The sequence below is a fragment of the Canis aureus genome, chromosome 17 (assembly GCF_053574225.1).
Source record: "Canis aureus isolate CA01 chromosome 17, VMU_Caureus_v.1.0, whole genome shotgun sequence".
Classification (NCBI taxonomy): domain Eukaryota; kingdom Metazoa; phylum Chordata; class Mammalia; order Carnivora; family Canidae; genus Canis; species Canis aureus.
In genome coordinates this window covers 39005440-39022001 of record NC_135627.1, presented here as the reverse complement: position 1 = coordinate 39022001, position 16562 = coordinate 39005440, and the positions used below count along the sequence as shown (strand labels likewise).

The following is a 16562-nucleotide window of genomic DNA, read 5'->3' as shown; positions in this document are numbered from 1 at the left end:
ATGTTTTTTGCAAATATATATAATGACTGAGATTTTTTTATTAAACTTTTAGAATGGTTAGCACCCCATGGAAGACAATAGAAAATCTGCTTAACCAGAAATGCTAGATCAGACTTTAAAAGATAGAAAATAGTGTCAAGAAAATCTACTGTGATTGTTCATAAATCAGTGTGTGTAGAATTAAAAATGTGACAGTGTTTTAAGTTAGACTTCATGAAAAGCCTATATAGTCTTGAGAGCATGTCTTGACATTTAAAGTATATGCAGCAAGTCATTGTATAAAAATGGCCTAGTTCCCAAGATAGCAGCTCAGATATGTTCTATACCTGAGAAACATCTGCAAAGCTGCTTGCGTGTTACAAAATTCTGTTTGCCAATGGAAATCAGATCAAATTGTTCAAAATAGAATTTAGCCCTAAAAGGCAGAAGGAAAACTAAGATAATTAAGATAATATGTCTTCATGATTGTGTGCTATGTTCAAAGGTCATACTTTATGTCAAAAATTTTAAAGATTTATTTAATTATTTGGGGGTGGGGGAAGCAACAGAGGGAGAGGGAGACAGAGAATCTTCAAGCAGACTCCCTGCTAAGCATGGAGCCTGATGCTCAGTTCCATCCCAGGACCCTGAGATCATGACTGAGCTGAAAACAAGAGTTGACCACTTAACCGACTGAGGCACCCAGGTGCCCCTATATCAAAAGCTTTAAATAGAAATTTGCTTTAGCAATTAATGTTTACTTTTTGCAAGTGTTTACTGTATATAACATGGAATCTAATGATATTTATTGTCTATTTGTATCTATTAATATCAGGAGATGCTATAATTTTTATATTTATACAAGTGCATGACATCTCATATAGTGTTTAATTGCTGATTAATTATTATTGAATAATTAATGTGTTTAATGCTTTATAGTTTTTATATGAATTGTCACTACACTTTCATAAGATTCCATGAATCAGATATCCTTGTTACTTTACTTACAAATAAGAAAATTATATATTCATCTACTAAGTAGGAGATCGAGGACTAAACCTCACCTATCTTGGTCAGTGTATATTGAGCAAGTCATATAATATTAAAGAAAGTCCTTTCTAAGTTGAAACATTGAGGTTCTCTTTACTTTTTGTCCTTGTAGTAGATATCGTTCTGTTACGTAAAATTAATAAGCAAATGAACTTTCTTCTAAGTACAGTCATCTTCCAGATGTCAAGTTATTTTTTTCCTCACTATATTCTCCAAGGCTTTCCTCCACTATCCTTCATCTGGATAACAATTGAATCTTTTAAAACAAAATTAATCATGTGTTCTCAGAGCTAATAACTCTTAAATTTCTTTCTTTTTTTTAAAAATTATTTTATTTTATTTATTTATGATAGGCACACAGTGAGAGAGAGAGGCAGAGACACAGGCAGAGGGAGAAGCAGGCTCCATGCACCGGGAGCCTGACGTGGGATTCGATCCCGGGTCTCCAGGATCACACCCTGGGCCAAAGGCAGGCGCTAAACCGCTGAGCCACCCAGGGATCCCAACTCTTAAGTTTCTGCTGTATTATCTATTAGCCTTGTATAATTACCTTGACACTCTCCTTTTTCTTTTGTCTCATATTGCTGCTAGATTAGTATGTATGTAGTTTTTATTTTGATGCATTAAATTTAGAGAAAGTTTATGAAAATAGTATAAGGATTCATGGTCTTTTATACAATTCAGAAATTATCCACTTTTTAAAAAATTATTCTCTCTTATATACACACACATTTTTCCTGACCATTTAAATAAGGTGGAGATGTTATAAATTTTTCTCTTAAATATTTCTATGTACATTTCTTCAGAAATTCTCTGACATAACCACAGTATATTATCAAATCTGGAGAGCTATCATTATTACATTATCCCAATCCATACTCAAAGTTTTTCAATTGCTCTAATAATGTTTTATAGCTATTTACTCTGTTCCAAAAAATCCATCCAAGATGATGCTTTCATTGTATTTAGTTGCCCTGTGTTTTTAGGCTCTTGAAATCTGGAACATATGCTGTTTTTTTATCTTTCTTGACATTGACATTTTTGGGCTATGGGACTATGATTTTGTAAAGTTTGCTTCAGCTGGGGTAATATATATTTTCTGATGATTAAATCCAGGCTATGAATAGAATGTTAGATTTTATATCCAGGTCAAGATAAAGAACAAGTCCCTCATTCCAAAATCTTTTCATGCTTGTTCCCTGTGAATCACCTCCATCCACCCTTAAGAGGCAATAATCATTATTTTTTTCACAATATATTTGTTTTGCCTGTTCTCAAATTTCCTATACATAATTTTCTAGCAAATTGCTAAGACTCTTTCCATTTTTTCCATGTTTCTCAGTCTGTGTTTTGCCTATTTTCATGTTTCTCAGTCTGTGGTTTGCCTATTTGTTTTTAGTGAACAGAAGTATTTAATTTCAGTGAAGTCTAATTATTTTTTTTTCTTTTCCTGTTTTTTTTTTTTCTATGTCTAGTTTAAGAATACTTCGTTTAACCCAAGGTTGCAATGTTATTAAATTAATTTTTTTGTGTGGAATGAGATAAGAGTCTGAATTTTTTCCCCATATGTACATTCAATTTTTCAGCACCTTTTGTTAAAAAATATTTGCCTTTATTTACTGAATTGCTTGGATGCCATAGTAGAAAAACAATGTCAAGTCTATTTCTGGGGTCTGTGTTCTGTTTCATTTATTTATTGCCTTGTTCTTCTTTGGTTTTATTTTAGCTTCATATGAATCTTGATTTCAAGTCCTCCAAATTTGCTCTTCAAGATTTGTCTATGTATACTAGGTTCTCAATATTTCCATATGAATTTTAGGAGCTGTTTGTTATTTGCTATTAAATCAGACAAAAACCTCATTGATATTAGGATTAAAACATCAATTTGGAGAAAGTGACATTTTAAACATTTTGAGCCCTTTCATCCATGAATCTGATCACTCCATCTTTTGAGGTCTCTTTAAATTCCTCTTAACCATATTTTCTAGATTTTAATACAGAAAATTTGTTCATCCACAGCTTAAGTTTTCTAATATGTTTTTTCAGCACTATTTAAAAATTATTATTATTATTTTTAAAGATTTTATTTATTTATTCATGAGAGAGAGAGAGAGAGAGGCAGAGGGAGAAGCAGGCTCCCTGCAAGAAACTTGATGCTGGATTTGATCCCAGACCTGGGGATCATGACCCGAGCCAAAGGCAGACACTCAATCACTGAGCCACCCAGTGCTCTTTAAAATTATTTTTAAGGTATATTTTTCTATTTTGCTCTAAATTGTAGGAATTAAGTTGATTCTTATATACTGACTTTGTATCCCATGAACTTTCAGAATTTGCTTATAGTTTAGTTGTTTTGTAGATCCCTTAGGATTTTATGTGTTAGGATTCTGTATAAATAATTCTGCTTGTGAATAGGGACAGTTATATTTCTTTTACTTTAATCTTTATTCTCTTTATTTTTTAAATTTATTTTCTCTCCTTTTATTGTGCTCACTTGTAAAATTTTAAACAGAAATGTTGAGAAAGTATTTCTTTGCCTTGTTTATGATATTTGGGAGAAGAGCACTAAATCCTTTAGGATTAACTATGTTAGGCACAGATTTTTGAAAGATGCTTTTTATTCATTTCTAATTTACTGAATTTTTTTAAAACATAAAAGTGCTTAGTTTTGTCATGTAATTTTTTTTAATCTATTGAGATGACCATATAATCGTGTTCATTTTTTCTGTTAATGTGATGATTGATTAATTTTTATGAGTTAACCATTTCTGCTTTCTCAGGTTAAACAAACTTGGACTATTTATTATATTTTATTATAAATGGATGAATTTTATTTTCTTATATTTTTGAGGATTTTTCATCTTTATGATGGATATTTGTACTATTTCAACAATTTTTCATTATATCTTGGTATATCTTGGTATTAAGGTTATGGTATTAAAGTTGTAAGGCATCAGAAAATAAGCTGAGACGAATACTCACTTTCTCTATATTCTAAAAGGATTTGGGTAAATTTGATTGTATTTCTTTTTTATTTCTTCGTATATTTCATCAGTAAATTATTGGTGCTTAAAGTTTTTGTTGTGAGAAGATTCTAATTCATTTGAAAATGAATGAAAGTAAATGTCTCTGCCATCAGATTCTTTTTTTTTTTTTTTTAGTTTATTTATGATAGTCACACAGAGAGAGAGAGAGAGAGGCAGGCACACAGGCAGAGGGAGAAGCAGGCTCCATGCACCAGGAGCCCAATGTGGGACTTGATCCCGGGTCTCCAGGATCACGCCCTGGGCCAAAGGCAGGCGCTAAACCGCTGCACCACCCAGGGATCCCTGCCATCAGATTATCATTAGTTTGGTCTATCTCCTTGTTTATTTTATTTTAGGCTTATTATAATTACTTACCTTGAATGTTGTATAGATCTGAACTCACCTTGAACCTGTGAAACACTCTTTCACTTGACTCCAAATCTTCATTAACAACATTTTAATTATCCTTAGCCTTTGTGTTCTGGAACTAATTCCTAATAAAGCATAACATTGTCATGTGTAAATGGGGGAAAGATTTGATGTTCTTTTGCGGTGGTTATAACGTTATTCTTTTTTATGAAATTTCATTCATTAAATTCATTAAATGAATTTATGTTTCTCTTATCTAATATAATAGTGTTGTTAAAAGTGAGAAGATATAGAATGTTTCTGTAAGACTGACTGAAAATGTGTAGTTTTAAGAAAGAGCTAAAGCCGAAATACTCTTACTTCTGACCTCATCTTATTGTATGATTTTAATAAGGGAAGAATAAGTGCACTGATTGGCTTATTTTTTGAGTCTGGTGTTTTATAATTTGCTAATAACATAGTTTCTACCAAGCTGATATAAAAATATTGAACAAGTGTGAACACACTACTAATACTTCTTATAGACTTCTGTGTTCAGATGAAGGGAACAATTTTGTTGGAAATAAGATGGATCGTTTTGAAGGTTTCTGCAATAAAATAAAAATGATACACTTGTTTCACTTGCCAATTATTAAGAAATAGTCTGCCAGCACTAGAAGAATAGAAAAAAATATGTAAGAGTAGACAGTATGTGAAAATGTGACATATAACACTTTATATACTATATAGACTGAGATGTTTGCTATTAATATGGCGTTTGTAAGAGTGTCAAATCAGAAATAGTTCACCTTTCAATAATTGCTATTTATTGTAACCTAGAAGTCAATATAGAGTATGCTTTCTTTGAGACTGCATGTTGTTCAAAGAAAAATGTTTTCATTTCAGCAAGTATCAAAATCTTTGATATTATATAAATCTTATCTTCTCCCTTGGGTTTTTCACTACTTTGGAGATAGTATTGTGCATCATTAAGTTTTGGACTTTGGCTATCTCTGAAATAGTGCTCATTAAATATGTTATTTAGAAATATTTAAATTTGATAGATTGAAATATTTTGGCAATATGAGTATCTGTTCATCTGTTAACAGACCCAAATTTCTCAAAAGATCCAACATAATCCATGTTAGAAAATTTATATTTCCTTCAAATCTGAGTAAATTATGGTTCCTCCATCAGAAAGGCCTTATGCCACGATTGACTAATTAAGGTCGTATAAATTATAACAAAGACTGTTTACTCACTTGTGAGAACAGAAGATCTGAGTTGAGTTTTATGCTTTGTCTGATCTCTTTCTGAAGACAAATGAGAATAGCAGCCCATTTAAAATGTCTAAAATGTGACATTACAGGCTTTACAATATTTTTTTTCAAATTGATTACTGCATCTTTAATTAGAGGTATTGAAATTACTTTCTTGATCTTCTCATAAGAATTTTTTATTTATCAATCTTTCACTTGAAATGATCTTGATATAATTTGAAATGTGATTTCTGCTTTTATTAGCATTATATCATATTTGAACCAGATTGAATGACATTCCAGAAGAAAAATATATCAGATTCTATTGTTTTTTTTTTTTTTTCTTTTCCAGATATTGAGTAGAAAGGTCACTCTACTGTTTCCAATAGTGAATCTTTCATTTAGAGGTATGGGCAAAGTAAAATTTATGAGGCTCTTGGCATTTAGGTTAGTATTGCTATAATTGTATTTTAGCATTTGGCTTCAGTTAATTTTTCCAGGAGGATGCCACAGATTGCAAAGATACTATTCACTTAAAAATGATATCAGATTCTCAGGATGTTTGTTCACAAAATTATTCCCCCAGACCAGTTTTGATATAAATTTCAGAGTACACTCTTACCAGATAGCCAAATATGATTAGCAGTTTTTTTCCTTTGTTTATAAGCAAAGAACAAAACTTTATCATTATACAGTGATATGAGACTGAGTTTTGGGCATAAATAATACAATGAGATATTTTATAGTTGATGAATCACACTATGTTACCTGCAATACTGCTGACACATTTTTGGGGAAAAATTGTATTTAATTTTAAGGGAAATGTAGAAAAATGACAGCTCTAATTTAATTTGTCTTGATACATAATCATGTAAAGGTAACTAACATATTGAACTAGCATTTTGTCACTTCTGGTGAAGTATAACCATGAAACTGTGCCATGATAATTACTTTTAATAAATTACTGACATTATTAAAGTGCATGAATGCACAACTTTCAGCTTGCCCCAGTTTGTCTACCTTTATGTTATAGACGCCATAATTTTCTCTTTTACTTTGGGATGGCTTTCTGTACAGAGGAACTCTAAATCTTTCCCATCCCATAAATACGTGAACATAAACTCATGATTTATTGCAATTTAGCTTCTGTTTCTGTGGAGGAGGTTTACTGTGCTGAGAAAACTCATTAATCTCATTCATGGTTCGTAGTATAAACATAACCTTTACAATATATAACAGAACAAATTATGTGTTTGTGTGATTTACCGTTTCTGTTTTGGAAAGAGAACAAATTGTAGTGTTTTTTCCACTTTTAGTTTCAATATCCATTGATAAATTTGCACTATTAACCCAAACCAGGTATAAAATACAGTATTATTCATTTTGACATGTGTTTTTGCATTTACTCACTATAAAAAGAAATACCAAGATGTGATTTGACAAGAAACAAACTTCAGAGTAAAATTGTCTGTAGCTGTGTTTGTGTGTGATGAAATTGGCTCATAATACTGAGTGATTGTGGACACGATTTTGTATCTGTGTTGATACTTGTAAACTCAGTATTAACTTACTACAGAATTTCTTTAAAAGGAATAGACTTAAAACATACCTTTTTAATTTGTGCAGAATAAAATTTTTATTTTGTGCTCTAAACCGTTTTTGCTAAGTTATTATAGATTCCCCAGAGAACTGCCAGTTGAATTTTAAAGGTGTAACTGTGGTAATAAGAAAAAAGTTCTGCTACTACCTTATGAGCTTTGTTCTAAATCCTTTCTCATCTGTTCCTTTGTCTTTGCAGTTTCCTGGAAGTTGTATTTTGTATAATTTCTTCTCTTTCCAAACACTTGGACTTAAAAAACATAATTCTTAATTTCTTACATCAAATTGGACTTTCTCAGTAAAGACATTCTAGTATCATTTATTGGTTTGTAAGGTGATAATTCCAACAATTAGTGGAAAGAAATATTGCTTTTGGGGGCTCATAATCTACAGTATAAACATTTTATTTTTATGTAGCTAAGATTTTAAAGCAACAGTTTGTTAACCTATCGATTGTTAACTCATCTTCAATTAAAAGGCTATTTTAACTTGTTAAAAAGCACTTTTGTTAATAAATGGATAATCATCCAATGAAAGTATAATATTTTTTTTGAAAATTTACTTGGATAGAATATTCTGAGAGGTATTCATGAGGGATCTTTGCTCTGGGACTGATGGAGAAATACTGCTCACAAGTACCAGGATGGCTTTAAAATGTATTCTAGTAATCAAGAACATGTAAAAAGAAAATCTATTCATTATTCTTGCTTCTTCTTATTGGTCTGTCATACCTGAAAGCAATCTTTAACTGTCAACCAACCTGTTGTCCCCAAGCCTGCCAGAAAGGCAGTAGAGGGCACTGTGAGAATGTGACAATACAGCAAAGATATTGACTACTTCCAGCAGGATACTGTGAAATGTAGCAGACAAAGAAGGGGAGTCGTTTTTCAACTTTAAATTATCCTTGATTTACTGATTCTTGACTGGAGAGTCATCTGTCAAAATATGCTGTTTACCACATGAATGTTTTGTGTTCACTTGGCTCAAATCTCAGCCTCTTGAAGCCTTTTCTCTGAACCAGACTTGGACACTAGGTCAATGTGTATCAGCATATGGCTTAATCTCTATTTGAGAACTTTATCTGTAGTACTCTGATAAACTGTGATTCTTTCCATCTGTCCATTTTCTTGTTCCTTTGATCTTGGTGTACATAAGCAAGGTTCTTATTCTGACTGCCAACAACAAATTACTTTTGAAAAAGAAAATTCTCAAATTCAATGTACCTCTATCATTTCCCTACTACCAAACATCCTGGCAGGTTGTATATGACATTGGCAATTTTGGAATGGGATTTGAGCTAACAAGAACACTGTGGTTGCCTCAAAGAATGGTCGGATGTCTGATTTCTTAGTTGATTTTTACTTTATGCTCTTAACCAGAGAACAAATGAAGGGGAGGGACAAAATCTCCTCTGACTAACCTACCCTGATTTTGTTATTTAATCCAGTTCTACAGGCCTTATGTTTTGTGAAAATTTGTCCCAAAACATGACAACCAGTCAACTGTCAGCTCTAGTTCTACACTCAAACTATCTCTTATTTTTGGCTTTCCAAGAGTTTTTAGTAGAAAATTCAAAATATTGCACCAATAACTGCTAGCCAGACTCTATTATCAAAGTATATAGAAGCACTTGCTCACAGTCTTCTCTTACAAGATTAATATAAACACAAAAATCACAATTTATACTTTTTAGTTCTATTATTATCTTGATTTCTCTCTGATTCATTGTAACTAGAAAAATAATTCCAAAGAACTGAGAATACACTTCTCTCTGAACATTATGCAACATATAGTTAAATGTTCATAATAGATAAGAGAATGATAAAAAGTGGCAACATTGCACGTAAATGCACTTACATCTACTAGCTTACGTATTTTCCAAATTAGTGCTAACAAAGCATGTTGAAAGATAGTTTAAGAATTCCATACTACCTTATCCTTAATGTCTTTATATTTGTAAATAAAGCCTGAAGAGTAGTGAAACCAACTTGCAAAATCTGTTGTCAGGTATTCTAGATTATAGTAGATACACAGATACAGTTAAACTGTAATTCTTGGGACAGAAGAAATTGAGCCATTCAGAGCTAAATATATGTGACTCAAGATCATTGAGAATGTACACAGAAGATATTTTTTGATAGAACGTGGTTGTTTTCTTGTACCTTTATTTCATATAATTAATATGTAATTTCATAAGTGTATGAAATTCTTGATTTCTAAAATTAATGACCCAATGGTAAAATATCACAAGGAAAGAAAAAAAGGCAAAAGCTGAATTCGTAATATACTCTTTGTTCTCAGGCTGAAAGATCAGCACATAATTTGATCTGAAACTAAGAGTGTGCTTTACAGTAAAGTAGGTAATGTACTGTGATTATATTTTATATGTGTGTTCTTTTCTTATCACTTCCCTGTTGCATCAGTTCTACTTCCTTCCCCCCACCCCAACAACCTGATAATGGCCAAATTTTCCCTTAGTGATAAGAACACCTGGTGATTGTTCCTGTCCCAAGAGTGACTTTTCAGAAATTGGTGGGATGATCAGTGTGTATGTATATACTATGATAAGCTACCATAAAAAATACCTCCCTAGTCCATGGTATCTTACTGTAAAAACAAAATATGCTGCCACTTGACAATTTCATCAGATCAGCAATTTTACTAGCATTATTTTTGCAAGCATTAAGTTTTTGGAGACAACATTAAATAAGCTTTATTTTCTGTTTAAGTAAAGAAAAATAGTCATGATGAGTTAACTGCTTATCATGCATCAGACACTCTAACGATTGTGTGTACATGTCATCTCTAATCCTCACGACACTATGGTCAACTAGTCTTATCAGCATTTTATAACCAGGTGAGTGAAACTCAGAGAGCTTAAAACATCGCTGAATGTAGAGCCAGTGTGCAAAGCCAGGCCCTCTGAGAGCACATTCTTGCTGTCTCTAATGTGTCCAGCTGCCATTCACTACTATATTCTTCCTTCCTGAGTTCAGGTCCAGGGTTGGACTAAGTTTTTCCCTTACAGATTAGTAGTTACATTCTTCAGCACTATGTGGAGGACTCTGTTAGGAATAAGGATTCTGTTCATACTTTTTCTGACCTTTCCTCAGTATTAGACCATTCTCTTGAATTTATAATTGTCTATGCAGAGCCCAGACTTAAGTCTGTGCTGAGATTTAGAGACCATTTATTTGAAACAGCAGTGAGGACAAGCCCAAAATTAATTCTGGAGAAGAAATAATAAGCCTGGTCATAGTACATCGACATAAGTACTATGAGTTGTGGCAGTCATTTTTCTCTAGACATAGGATTTTTATTTAAGAATTTCCTATGGAAAGATTTCACACTGAATATCAGTAGCAGGAATTCTTTTTTTTTTTCTTTTTCTTTTTATTTATTATTTATGATAGTCACCGAGAGAGAGAGAGAGAGAGAGAGAGGCAGAGACACAGGCAGAGGGAGAAGCAGGCTCCATGCACCGGGAGCCTGATGTGGGATTCGATCCCGGGTCTCCAGGATCGCGCCCTGGGGCAAAGGCAGGCGCCAAACCGCTGCGCCACCCAGGGATCCCCGTAGCAGGAATTCTATATCGGAAAATTATTTTGATTTTTTTAGGATTTTTCAAAATATTTATATTTTGTAAACAGACATATGTTTCCATACTTTTATTGGTTCCTAGAAATTTTGTAAGCAAATTGTGCCCCCCTTCTAGTTAATATACAGGATAGCACAGCTTACAACTTAATGAATTTTCCTCATTTTTGGTATTTATCTTTTGTCTTTTTGCTCAGTGTTCACTTCACCATGATTTGCCACACATTTATTTTTAATTAAGAGTATTTTAATGAAACTACACATTCGAACCTTAGACAACAAGGTAAGGCAATAAAAACTCGTAAGTACATAAATAAATACAGTCTTGTATCACTAATAGGATAATTTTTCTTGTGTCTTGTCAAATGTTAGAGACTCATGCATATAGTTTCCAAAGACCTAATGTCTAATGCTCAATCTAAGCCAGCATCACTCACCTAAATCATTGCTGTAGCTTTTGAATTGATCTCATAGTCCACTTTCCACAGAGCATCCAAAGTTATATTTCAAAAGATTAACATTAATTTGTCACCACCTTCCATGTACTTAATATTTTCTTGACCTTGCAACATAGTTAAAATAAAATCCCCAATTCCTCAACCTGCCCTAGGAGATTCTTGGTCAACTAAACTCACCCATATCTCCAACTTTATCCTAGACTATGCACAATCTACCTTGATCTGCTGCTCAGTGTTTCTGGGTACATATTCTCAGCCTGGAAGTAACTCCCTCTCATTTACTTCACCCCAAACTATCCTTTGGGCAACTGTTTCAGCTACACTGGCTCCTTGCAAAAACTCTCATTCTAGATTATCTGTTCTTAATCAATCCCTGAGGCTATTTTCTTACACAATCATACTTTTATTGTAATCACAGCAGTTGGTCACAATTTATCATTATATATTTGTTTATTGGATGCCTTTTTCTAGATTATAAATTCCTCAAAGGAAGGATGAATGTCTGATATCCAGCAGCTATTAGAGCATTCACTTAGCTTGGATCATTAAAGCATAATTGTGGGTACTTACAAACACATTTTCCTAAAACATAGACTACAGATATCTTCTGGTTATTTATCACTGTGTTTCACCACCCATTTAAAACTCAATGATATTTACTCAATTATTTACTTAAAATTAAAATCAAGCATGTGGAGGTGATAGCATCATTTAGTGAATTCCGTCTAAAACTGTAGGTTTCACTGTGAGATCACAGTGAGATCACATTATACAGAATTGTTGAGTGATTAAAAATCTGAAATATATGTTTTGTATTTGGAGAAGCGGGTTGAGTATTTGAATGCAATGTTTCTTCAGTATTTGGTATGTAAATCTATATTGCAGCTATATTTGTGACAGGATATAGATGTTATAATAGAGACAAATATGGTATGATTGAAAAATGGGTATTATGGTAATCATCGGAATGGCTACTTAGAGTCTCTGCTGTTATGAAGCCTTCAAGAATAGAGTTTGATGGGATGAGCTGTTTATGAAGAGCTTGTTTACACTTGACATATAATTCTACATATTAATTTAATGGCAACAAGCTGTGCTAATCAGGAGACACATTTTTACTACTTCTTACTTCCATGTGTTTATATACTGTCATTAAGCCTCCTGATTTTCATTTTGCAACCTTGCTTTCTCTTGAAGAACAACTTAGATCTCCCAATCGCTCTAATTTCTACCTCTCAGTTGCACACTTGTTGCTTATGCCATAACTACTTTTTCTTCCTCACTTAATTATGCTGGCTTTTTAAGCAGAACACCTGCTGAGGGGTTAGCTACTTTTGAAAAGATCCAATTGTCTTTGGAGCAAAATGAAATATAGGCACAGAGGCCCAATTATTATTAAGTGTTAGCATAATTGTAATTATAAGTAGAGTGTTTCATTATATTACATCTGTTGAAGTTTTAAATGAATCTCTGTAATGTGCTATATTAATAAGCAGCGAGGAACTGCTGACTTGGCATCCTTTTGGATCACATTTGTGACAACAAAAGAGGTTATGAAAATGAATTCACCATAGGAGCCCTACTGAGTTAGTTACTATGATTCACAAGCTTATTATGGTAATAAAGCAACATGAGACAATAATGGTAGGAACTGGGATAGACAAGAGATGCTCAATATTGCTCCAGAAACATTATGAAGAACGAGTAAGAAGTGTTGGGAATTGTACTTAATCTAGTGTAGCAGCTGTCGCATGGCTGAAGAAAATCAGAAGTCCCTCTTCACCTTGCCCTTCTGCTTGATTCTTCCACCTGCAGTTTTCCTGACTCAGAATATATGGATTGTCTCAGTTACACAGAGGAATTATTGTCATCATGGTCTAGAGGTTGCAGATTCACCTCTTCTATAGAAGGACACAGAAAAATGGCACAGATATGATCTTCAAACACAGTGGGGGTTGTAATTGTTCTCTCTCCTTTGTGATTTCCACAGAAAGTGTCAGGGTTCAAACAAGTACATGAAACAGAAGTGACAAAGGTCAACGGATGTTGAAGGAAACAAACTTTTGAGAACTGTAAATCCAGAATATTTCTCTGGCATATACAAACAAGTCAGCATATGTTTTGTACCAAAGCATAAATAGCAAAATTCTTGCCAAATATTCAATGTTTATTTTAAAAATATTGTTTAAAAACCTTCTTCATTTTCATTAACATTGTCATGTTGACTAGAGCTAATTCATAGGATGTTTGTAACGAAGTAATTCAATAAACCGCTTCTTTCATCCTTTTGAAGACCCAACCATAACTGTTTAATTTTATTAAAATAAATTTATTTTGTTAACTTATTAAAATATATTTTATTATTACACAGTTAAAATTAGGTGTTTTAAAATTTTATTTTTGAACAGTTCAAATTAAGTCTTAGAAAGCTATGGCCAGACAAATCTAATTCATCTGAGCCCCGTGCAACTTTTCTTTGCAATTGCACCAAATCTATTTGTTTCTATAAATGATGGAGTCTTTTTCTATTGCTGCATAATAAAGTACTAGTGGCTTAAGGGATGCCTGGGTGGCTCAGCAGTTCAGCATCTGCCTTTGGCCCAGGGCATGATCCCGCAATCTGGGATTGAGTCCTACCTCAGGCTTCTAGTGCGGAGTCTGCTTCTCCCTAGGCCTATGTGTCTGCCTCTCTCTCTCTCTGTGTTTCTCATGAATAAATAAATAAAATCTTTTAAAAAATAGTAGCTTAAGAGAGCACCCATTTATTCACTCCCTAGTCTGTGGGTCAGAAGTGTGGAGACAATGTAGTTGGTTGGGTTTTCTTCTTAGGGTCTCAAAATTCAAGATGTTGGCTAATCTATGTTCTTGAGGATCTGGCAAAGAATTTGTTGTCCCTGCTCATTCAAGTTGTTGGCAAAGTACAGTTCCTTACAGCTGAGAGACCGAGGTCCCTGTTTCCTTGATGGCTGTCAGATGAGGATCACTCTTAACTCCTAGAGGACACCTGTATTCCTTTCCACTTGCTTCTTACCCTCTTCAAGGCCAGCAACACAGAATCTCTCCTGCATGGAATTCCTCTCACACTTCAAATATCTCTGACCACCCCATCTCCCAGTCTCTAACTTTGAGACCTAGATTTGAAGGGTCACAAAGCCCTCCAATAGAAAGCTTTCCTGTTGTAAAGTCAGCTGATCTGGAATCTTAATTACATCTGCCAAATAGTTTTATAGCAGCACCCAGATTAGCGCTTTTTATTGGATTATTGGAAGAACATATATGTACGCTAGAGGCCAGGTTCCTGGGGACTGTCACAAAAATCAGCCTCTCACTTGGTCCTTATTACAAACATAAGGATGTTACTCAAAACATCAAGTAAATGCCAGAGAACTTGACTAGAATTATATTACTGGACAGTGAAATACAGCAATGTTTGTAAAGGGAGGCACCACACATTTAATTGTAACTTTTCAGAAACTATTTGATTTATCAAAAATAACAATTTATCGTTTTTATGATATGGTAAGTTCTTTACTCATGCATGCAACAAATATTTATTGCATCCCTTAAAATGCTCAATGGCTACAGATAAAAAGAATATGCCAGACCCCTTCTCTCAGGGAACTAATATATACATTGCATCCGACGCTGATAGAAACAGGAGATGTAGTTGCAAACAAGAATGATTCCTATATCTAAGCATCTTATAATTTTGTTGTGAGAAAGACATAAAAAGAATAACTACAGGAACAATTACTTAATTACAGTTGTGATAAGTATGAAAAGGTGAGAATGTATGATTCATTATACATGCATCACAGACTTCGACTTCTCTGAGAAAGTCACATTTAAGATGCCATTTGAGGACCAGGAAATTGTGATATAATGAGTAGTCAGGGGAAGAAGGAATATAAAGTGCTGATGGAGAATTTTAGCTCTTTGGTAATGCATGAAAAATATTAGTAACATTTTTTCCCTTTGTGATAATAATAGATTAAGAAATTTTTCTGGGGGATTTTCTGGGTGGCTCAGCAGTTTAGCGCCTGCCTTCGGCCCAGGGTGTGATCCTGGAGACCCGGGATCGAGTCCCGCATCAGGCTCCCTGCAAGGAGCCTGCTTCTACCTCTGCCTGTCTCTGCCGCCCCCCACCCCCCACCCCGTCTCTCATGAATTAAAAAAAAAAAAAATTCTGTAGAATAAAATTTGTGTTCTTTCTATAATTAAATGTGTAACTTCTTGGACTAATCTTAGAAATAATTCTTGGGACAACTGTTATACTTTTCCTTTAAGGCATATGAATAATATGCCTTCTTCCCAAAGTGGAATGCAATTAAAATTGTATTTAACACACACACACACACACACTCACACACACACACACACACACAGAGTTCAGTGTGCATCGGGCACTCTTCTAAATCACTTACAAATAATGACTCATTTAATCCTCATAATAACCCTATTAGGTTGCTACAGTAATTATCTCCATTTTACATATGAAGAAACCTGAAACACAAAAATCAAGAGTGATCACAGAGGGAAAGACCCAGAGTGTGAATCTAAGTGATTTGACTCCAGGGTTCATGATAACTCTGATGCTAAGACACTGGCAACACTAGGAGCTGGACCCTAAATATACTCTGCTGTACAAACAGTCACTCTTTCATTGTTTTTTATCATGGCCCATTTGTGTCACTGTATTCTGTCTTTCTCTGGGTGATGATGATTACTGCTCAACTTTGAAAGGAAATCACACCTAAAAAAAAAAATGTTGTTTTCTTCCTGCCTTTTATCGAACTGATATATTATTTTTAGAAAGTTCCCAGAAGTTAAAAGAGCACACATTCTTTTTGAATGCTTGTCTATATTTGGTAAATATTTTATTTCCAATACAGATAAAAATACATCTGTAGAGACATGTAAAGATATATCAAGTAGCTCGAAATTATTGCAGAAATATTGTATCGAATTTGTCTATTTTATTGTAGGTATGCAAAGATACATGAAAAGGTCTGAGTTGGTTTGTAGAATCAAATATGGCTATAAGTTTTTCTTTACTACTGTTCTCTCCCTTCTCAGTATCAATCCTATATTCATTTCTATGAGTCATTTCTCTTAGCACAATAAAGAAATGATAATTTTTTAAAATATTTTATTTATTCATTTGAGATAGAGAATGAGAGAGCACATGTGAAAGAGAGAACATGAGCAGGGGTAGGGGCAGAGGGAGAAGCAGGCTCTCCACTGAT

General features: G+C 33.6%; 1 protein-coding gene and 1 long non-coding RNA gene across 7 annotated transcripts in view; one reads left to right on the top strand and one right to left on the bottom strand.

Annotated features, from left to right (window-relative positions):
- LOC144287924 (uncharacterized) overlaps nt 1–16562 on the bottom strand; it is a 398850-nt gene that overhangs the window by 103577 nt on the left and 278711 nt on the right. The window lies entirely within an intron of this gene.
- LOC144287926 (uncharacterized) overlaps nt 12002–16562 on the top strand; it is a 49094-nt gene continuing 44533 nt past the window's right edge. Inside the window, exon 1 of the long non-coding RNA XR_013355755.1 lies at nt 12002–12180. This is a non-coding gene — a long non-coding RNA (uncharacterized LOC144287926). The remainder of the gene's footprint in view (nt 12181–16562) is intronic.